Here is an 8,634-nt window from a genome sequence, read left to right as displayed (position 1 = left end):
ATTAGGCTGCCACAATGGCTCCTGGTTAAGAGTGCTCACTGCTCTAACAGAAAACCTAAGAGAGATTCCAGAACCCATGGTTGGGATGCTCACAGCCACTATCCCTGGAGATGTAGAAGACCCAAACGTTCTTTAGATACTGTTGCCCTAATACAACATCACCACACATAGACACACACAGATGTACAAACTTAAAACAGTAAATATACATCTTAAAAATGGTAATATGCTTATAACAACTTTAAAATCATATATTAATAAAACTAGAAGGTATCTGATTTACTACAGTAAATACAAAAATAATACTAAGATTTTACTTATTTCATATATCTGTTTACTGTCACCAACAAAATACATGATTCTATGAACCTACAATCAGTGAATCAAAAGACCTTTGATTCTCTGAATCAAAAAAAACATAGAGCAAGCTAAGGGAGCTTTTGTGGCAGGTTTGGACGGAGTATGGTATGACGTTACCCTGAGCTGTCCAGCTTAAATGGACTTTCTAAAAGCTGCTCATCTTCCTGGACTGACCACCCCCTTCCCATCTCCAACATTCCAACTAAAGCAAACTTTAGTTACTCCTGCTCTTGTCTTCTTCACCTTGTATCACAAAACCTCAAGAGTCTACAGCCGACTGAGGGTCTTCACACTGCATACAGCTAATTCTTACAAAATTTCCTAACTCACAACAAAAAAAGTTCAGTGAACATTGCAGCAAATATATGCATGCCCTTTTCTCCCTGGTCTCATTTGCCTATTATTATGCAATATTACATGTTACTTATAGACACTGGCCTCAATAATTAGGGCTCAATCCAAGAGTAGCAAACTCTTTTCTACAGCTTCTTTTTCTCATTTATCATGTTAACACTGCTTAGGAAGGCTTTAATAGCTCCTCTATGGAAGTCCTTTAAATGACGCTTTATCTTCCAAGTCCATTTAAATGAGGCTTTATCTTCGAAGATGCCAAAGAATTCTATTGGATGCTAAGTTTCCCTAATGTTTAGAGGCTCACTCCCCACTGTCCTAATGTACCACACACAATCCACAACAGCATCCCATATGTAATTCCAGATGGTCCAGAAACTGCACAGAGCACTATGCTGATTGTGTCTCTCTAATGTGAGTCTGTAGAAGCCCCTGCTTACCTGGTACTTAAGAGAGTGGAAATTTCATGTTACAGCTTCTCCTTCTCATCCTCTGCTGCTGATGGATGCTTCCAGAACTATTTGCAGATAAAGAGGAACCTCTCTTATAAGTCCCTCCTTATCTCCCAGCCACCCTTTCACCTGTTCTGTCTGAAAACTGAGTCTCCTCAGTTCTCCAATCCACCTCCTAGATAGCATCTACTCACCGACATGGACAGGCTGTAGGAGAATACAAGTGAGCAGGAGCTTCGCCAATGTGCCCCTGGGCTTGTTCCCAAGCTGCAGCAAAGATCTTCACCTGAGGTGTGACCATGCTGCTTTTGAGAAGACTGGAGAATGAAGGGACTTTAGCACCTGGACCAACCCTCTTGATTTACAGCGAATAAACCACACTCTGGGGAGAAGACTGAACTGTAGGAGCAGGAGTCCCTGGAGCAAGAGCACAAGGAACACCTGGATGCCATTCAATTAACAGCTCTGTAAAGAGTGTTTACCAGTAGCTTAAGTTAGAATGGAACAAATGAAAGAATACATTTGTGTACGACTACCTCCCCATTCAGCAACTAGAGGATAATATGTTGTTAAAGCAAGCATTTCTAACAACAATTATGAGTTTTGAGGGTGTCCTCACTCCTAAAAACCAAATAAGTAATAAACTAGCAACCAACCGTGAATGGTGTTCTTAAGACACTGAGGACAAGGTCACAGATCTTTTTGGAGCTAAAACTTCTGGCCCATCACCATCTGCATGGGTGTAAGATGCTGCCCCTACAGCCATTTGGGGGAGACAGATGGGTCTCAGGGACTCAATAACATCAGGCTTTACTAAACGAAGTCAGGACAATCATTTAGGTTTTAAGTTGGTTTCTTGGTTTTTGTTTTTTGGTTTGTTTGTTTTTGTTTTTATTTTTGAACAGGGTCTCACTATGTAAGACAGGCTGGCCTGAGATTCCCTTGTAGTGATAGATGATGTGAACTGATCCCTCTTCCTCCACTGCCGCTGGATCACAGGTGTGTGCTGCCTCCCCTGGGTTCTGCTGAGTTGAGGATCCAACGGAGGGTTTCATGCATGCCTGCAAAGTTCTCTAAAACTGAGTTACAGCAGGGGTAGGTTATAAGAAGTTACCCAAGAAATAAACTAGACTAGGGATGAGCGGATCATTGCTATAGACAATGATTTTAAAATGAAAAGTGAAAGATAAGAGTCTTCAAACCATCACAGAGAAGTGTCCTAGGAAAAGGAACAGGCATGGAATAGGAGGAGGGACAAGGAGAACTCAGGGTATCCTAGAAGCAGACAGGAAGCCAGTGTGGTTGAAGCAGAGAGGATGAGGAGGGGCTGGTGAAGGCAGGAGAAAGGCAGTCCCCTCCTCCCCCGCCAGGAAATGGCTGAAAGGTCCTCAACAACAGAGCAGGTGAATCCGATTGATAATCTTAAAGAGAAAGCTGGAATACTTAGGCGACCATGTGACAAGTATGGACTATTAGAAGACCAAGAGAGGAGTAGAGGCCTTCGGTTAGGACACTGATTCCTAGAAAAGGGAGGAGAGAAGTAAGGGATGAGATGAATGAGTGTAAAAATCACCAGGATTCCAATAGAAATCTGGTGAGAATTGCTTGGCCTGGATGGTTTGTTTAATGTGATTCTGCTTTGAAAGACTGTTGGTTTTGCTTGTTTGTTAGGTCTCCAGCTCTGTTCCTCGTGCACCTGCCTCCTGACTGCTAGGTTGCAGGTGCATAGCCTCACATCCCAGGTGCTGTCTCACACCCAGTTTCACTGGATTCTCCAGCCAAATTTGAGAAGCAAAAGCAAAATTGAAAGGACCATGCTGAGATAAAAAATTTAGATTTCTAGGGCCTGGAATGTAACTCACTAGTGTCCAGCATGGACCAAGCTCTGCTTCAACAGCCAGCTTGACAGAGCATGCCTGCAATCCTCAGCACTTGGGGTGGAGGCAGAAGGATCTGAAGTTCAAGGTCATCAGTGAATACAAAAGAACTTCAGGGGCAGCAGGAGGAACGAGAGGTGCTGTCTCACAGTTTTTGTTTATTTGTTTTCTAACACGATCACCTTGTTATAAATATATGCATCTAGGTATCCACTTACTGCTATATTTGTATAAATAAGCTATTGTTTCATAGTTATAGTGTTTTAAAAAGTACCATACTCTAACAAGACAAGTTCACCTCTAGAGTTCTAAACCTCAATAGCATTTAAATGCACGTGGCTCCATATATAGCATATACCTTTCAACCATATTTGAAATGGAAAAAAGCAAAATATCTATAAGTAATTGATTTAAAAGACCACAATACATTTATTTCACGTCATACCACATATCCATCTAAATAGTGTTACCCAAGAAGAAAATGGGAAGTCACACTATGAAACTAATTGTGGGTAGACGTATAAGCAAAGACTTAAGGGAGATGTGCTGTGGGTCACAGGAATTAGATCCTCACCCCATGTGTTTGCTGAGGACTCCTGAAGCAGCCAGTCAGGGTTGAGATACGTTACAAATGTAAAGCACACACTGAGTTCCCAATGCTTCTTCCTAGTGGATTTTCTGTCTATTCCATGTTGAGAGGATAAGACTTGAAAAGCACTCTGGATTAAAGAAGGTTTGTTTTTAAAAGTAACATCACTTGTTTCTATTTTTAGACATTTATTCATTTGTGTGTGGATTAAAGTGAGAGTGGATGCACATGTGTGCATGTGGGTGTGGGTTCGTGCAGATGCAGGACAGACGAGGGTATCTAGTGCCCTCTTCTGTCACTCTGCCTATTCCTTTGAGGCAGGATCTCTCCCTCAACCAGGGTCTCCTGAATTGGTCAGACTTGAGGGCAGTAAAATCCAGCAATCTATCTTCCTCTCCCCACTTTAAAATTGAAATTCGGATGCTCTCGGGATTGAGTCTTCTTATGTGGGTGCTGGGATGCTCAGACTAGCCTTCATTGTGTGCGGCAAGTAACTCTAACTACTGAGCTATTTCTCACGCACTATCGGTTGCTGCTTCTAAAGTGGACAGTAGAACATTAAAAATGCTTACATAGAGTCCTCATTGTATTAGGACTGGCCATGGTTTAGAAGTGCAGAACAATTCCACGGATCTCGCTTGGGAAGTGTAGGAATGTCAAATGGGAAAGACAGAAAGGGGGATCCCAATGTTAAAGTTAAACACTACTTTTTGGAAGTTTGCTTGACTGGTTTTTTGTTGTTTATTTATTTTGAGAAGAGGTCTCTTGTAGCCCAGGAACCTCAGTCTCTGTAGCTGAGGCTGATCTTAGACTCTTGGTCTTCCTGTTCTGAAGCCCAGATTTCAAGGATACACCACCATGTTTCTCTTTTTCACTTTTTAAATATTTCACATAGATTATCATAATCTTTGCATGTTTTTATTTACTTACTTTCACTTATGTACTATACGGAGGCATATTCCCACTCTTGGTCTTTAGTTGGAGACAGGGCCTTGCTTTGTAAACCAGGCTGACATCATACCAGCAATCCCCCTGCCTAGTGCTGGAATTTCACTCCTGTGTTGGAACTACACTTGTGTGCAACCACACCCAGATAAAGCATTCACGCTTGAGGAACCAATCTCAGGATTCCCAGTCAGGAACAGGGCTCAGTTAGCAGTACCATGCTGGTTTCTTCGTTTTGATCAAGGCTCCATGGTGTGCACGGGGCTGGCATTAGAGGAACTGGATGGCTACGGGGACACTGCAGTTCTGCTGCAGATCCAGATTATTTCAGGAAAAGAGTTGAACAACAGCAACAAGGAAATAAATAATCCTAGGAGATCTGTATCTTCCCAGAACACTGTAAGCAATTAGCTTCCAGCAGGCTGCCCTGCCCAGAGTGTCCCTGTGACAGCCTGACTGGAAAGGAGAAGCTAGAATGGATGTCAGACTTCAGAGTCTTTACCTGAGCTTCCGGGATGGTGAGGCTGCTGCATGTGTATTGGGAATTCTTAGCTTGAGGAGGACGGTTGATGTCATTGTTGAAAGGAACAGTGAAAATTTTAGAGAATTCCCTGAGGCCTGGAGCAGACAGGCCTTGAAGCCCCTCACCCTCAGCGCTGAGCCTTCCTTCCACCACAGTTCAGCCAACAGCAGGTCAGGAGAGTTTGGCCAGGATCTAGCCAGTTTTTGTACGGTGGGAAGGGGGGGATTGTTATAACCCATCCTGACAACGCACAACTGGGACCACCACAATGGAGGTGGAGATAGGAAGAGCAAGGGTTCAAGGTCATCTTCCACCACACTCTGAGTTCAAGGTCAGCCTAGCCACGAAATAGCCAGGTACAACTTAGCTGTACTTGCAGTGTTGGTATTTGGTTGCCTCACAGCTGACCCAAAGGAAGTAAGCAAAAGTCTGAGTGTAAATTCAAAAATCACCTACGTGGCCCCCCATTGTGCTTCTACTGGACAGTGCTGGTCTAGAAGTACAAAGCAATGTTAAGGGTCATCTCCTGGGGGACCAGGGGACTTCAGCGGGAAAGGCCGAGCCTGGGAGGGGTGTGCATGATTTGAAATGAACGGGGTGTAGTGTGGTGTGGCATGCTTCTGATCCCAGCACTCAGGAGGCAGAGGAAGAAGGATTACAGTAGCTGAGGTCCAACTGGACTACAAAGCAAACTGCAGTCCAGCCCAGTCTACACAGCAAGAGCTTGTATCAAAAAAAAAAAAAAAAAGCCAAAAAAAGAAGAAGGTCAAAGTTCAAACAATAGGTAGAAATTAGAAATGACAACTTGTCAACTTATAAATTATAAGACTAACATAGAAAGCCATAATAAAATAATTTAAAGGTGACACACCTACCATTATCATGTTAAAATAATGAGCAACTTTAACCTGATGCCTCATTATTGAACAGTTAAAAACCCATTTTTTTAAAAAACCCTAAAAATCATATAAGCAGAAGCAGTTAGGATGCAAATGTACAAAAGACATTGACCACAGAAGACATAAGTGACCTGAAATAACTTTTATTTTTTATTACAATTTACACTTATTTATTTATATACTTTGTGTGTGCCATAGGGCACATGAGGAGGTCAGAGCACAGGATAGGGCAATCAGCCTTCTCCTTCCACCAAATGGACCCCTGGGCCCAAACTCAAGTCACCCGGCTTAGCAGCCTGTGCTTTTATCCACTGAGTCATTTGCTAGCCAACGTGACCTTTGTTTTGCTCTAGGCAGGGCTAACACAGGACACAGGATCTGGAAGCCCGAAAGGAACACTTCTGGCTCACACTTCCTCTTTGCACAGGTCTTCCGCTGAAAAACAACTGACACCTAGGCCTTCCTCAGCCTTGAGAGTCCTAAGATAAAATGGTCACCTCCCTCCTGCTCTCCCCACTTCTCAGTTGAAACCCAGAAACATGGTGGATCTTAGAACGACTACTTTAGGGCCCCTCTGTTCATCTCTAGAAGGATCCAGACCATTTGCCTACAAATCTGGGGATCTAACTGGGTTCTGCTTGCTCGCTGGAAGTCAATAGATGACCTTTGGGAGTAGGCATGAGGGTCATTTGAGCTTCACCAAATCCTATTGCTGTTTGATAGTGATGTTGGATGTTGTTGGAAGTGGTATCATATAATGGCTGACTACATTTCTCGAACTCAAGCCATAAGCTTAGAAATGGATACATCCTGTTATGAATTGTATAGAAACAAGCTATTTCTACAAGCTCATGCTATATTTATTTTAAAGGGGGGAAATGATTCATATAAACTGTCTTGCTGTTATCAGGAGAACCATTGAACAGCTTACAACGTCTGTCTTGGGAATTTCAAATCTATAAATCATGGGCAGGGAAAACTCCCTTCTCAGAACCTGTCTGGTCTAATAGGAAACTCCTAAGGACTTGTAAGAGCAAGTTACACATTCTCTCTCTCTCTCTCTCTCTCTCTCTCTCTCTCTCTCTCTCTCTCTCTCTCTCGGAAGTGCTTCACCATACCCCGTGTATGCAGCGTTGGCAATCAACACAGGGTTTGTGCACAGTAGGCAGCTATGTTTGTCTATTTACTGGTGTGTGTGTGTGTGCACATATATGGTGATTGTGTCTGTGCACATGAGTGAAGGCTAGAAGACATCACTGGCTGACCTCCTTTATCCCCCTCTGTTTGTTCTCTTTGAGGCAGGGCCTTTCCAAGAACTTAGGTCTCAAATTTGCTCTGTTCTGCTATGCTGGAAACTAGCAAGCCCAGGTGATCCCCCTCAAGACACATACATACACACCCATCAGAGATGAGGTTATAGACTATGTGCAAGACACTCAGTTTGTTGCATGGATGCTGGGTTCTGAATTTCAGCTTTTAAAATTATAGAACAAATGTGTTTAACTGCTGAGGCATCGAGCCAGCCTTTGATTTCTTATTTTTGGGAGGTTTTATTCTTGTTCTTGTTTTGAGATAAAGTATCATGCAGCCCAGACAGGCTTGAACTTGTTAGAAGCTTTGAATTTTTTCATCTTTATTTAACTTATTTTATGGTGTGTATATGATGAGCATGTGTGAGCATAGGCTCATGAATGCCACAGTAGGAATGTAGAGATGGGAGGACAGCTTCAGGAGGCCATTCGCTCCTTTCACCATGGTTCCAGGGATCAAACTCAACTTGATCATTAGACCTGCGCTGAGTCATTCTCCAGCCCTTTTTCCTTGTTAGTTTTGGTTTTTTGTTTTTATTCATTTTTAATTTGGCCGCCCTGTCTTTTCCTCTCTCTTGAGTTTATTTCCATATCTGTATATTAGCTTATTTTCATTTTTCATATTACTGTGAATTGGATTTTGTGTTACTTTTTTTTTTTTTTTTTTTTTTTTTGGTTTTTCGAGACAGGGTTTCTCTGTGGCTTTGGAGCCTGTCCTGGAACTAGCTCTTGTAGACCAGGCTGGTCTCGAACTCACAGAGATTCACCTGCCTCTGCCTTCAAAGTGCTGGGATTAAAGGCATGCGCCACCACCGCCCGGCTTTGTGCTACATTTTTAAAGATTTATTTGAGGTTGTGGTGTGTGTGTGTGCACATACATGCACATGTGTGTGCAGTACATGTGCTAAGCACATGTGCAAAGACTAGAAGAGCGAATCTTGTGTCCTCCTCTATTACTGTTTCCATGAAGCAGGGGCTGCCCTGATACCAGCACGTGGAATGGTCTCACCCACATCTAGGGTAGGTGTTCCCACCTCAGTTCCCCCAAACTAGAAAACACCTCACAGACATGGCCAGAGCTTCGTGTCCAAGGTGACTTAGACCTGTCAAGTTAGAAATCAATAAAAACAATCACATCATATAATCAGCCATTCTCCTACTTCTCTGCTAGGCTGGAAGCCAGGATGCTCCAGCCGTCCTCTTATCTCTGCCCCTCTCCACTAGGGCTCCAGGCCTGCAGCAGACCCCGTCTCATTGCACAGAAGCCGAGTTCCAAACTCTGGTCCTCGTGCTCACAAAGCAGCAATTCTTAACCACTGAGCCATCTC

This window comes from Chionomys nivalis, chromosome 7 (assembly GCF_950005125.1).
Source record: "Chionomys nivalis chromosome 7, mChiNiv1.1, whole genome shotgun sequence".
NCBI lineage: Eukaryota > Metazoa > Chordata > Mammalia > Rodentia > Cricetidae > Chionomys > Chionomys nivalis.
Note: the sequence above shows the minus strand (reverse complement) of the source record.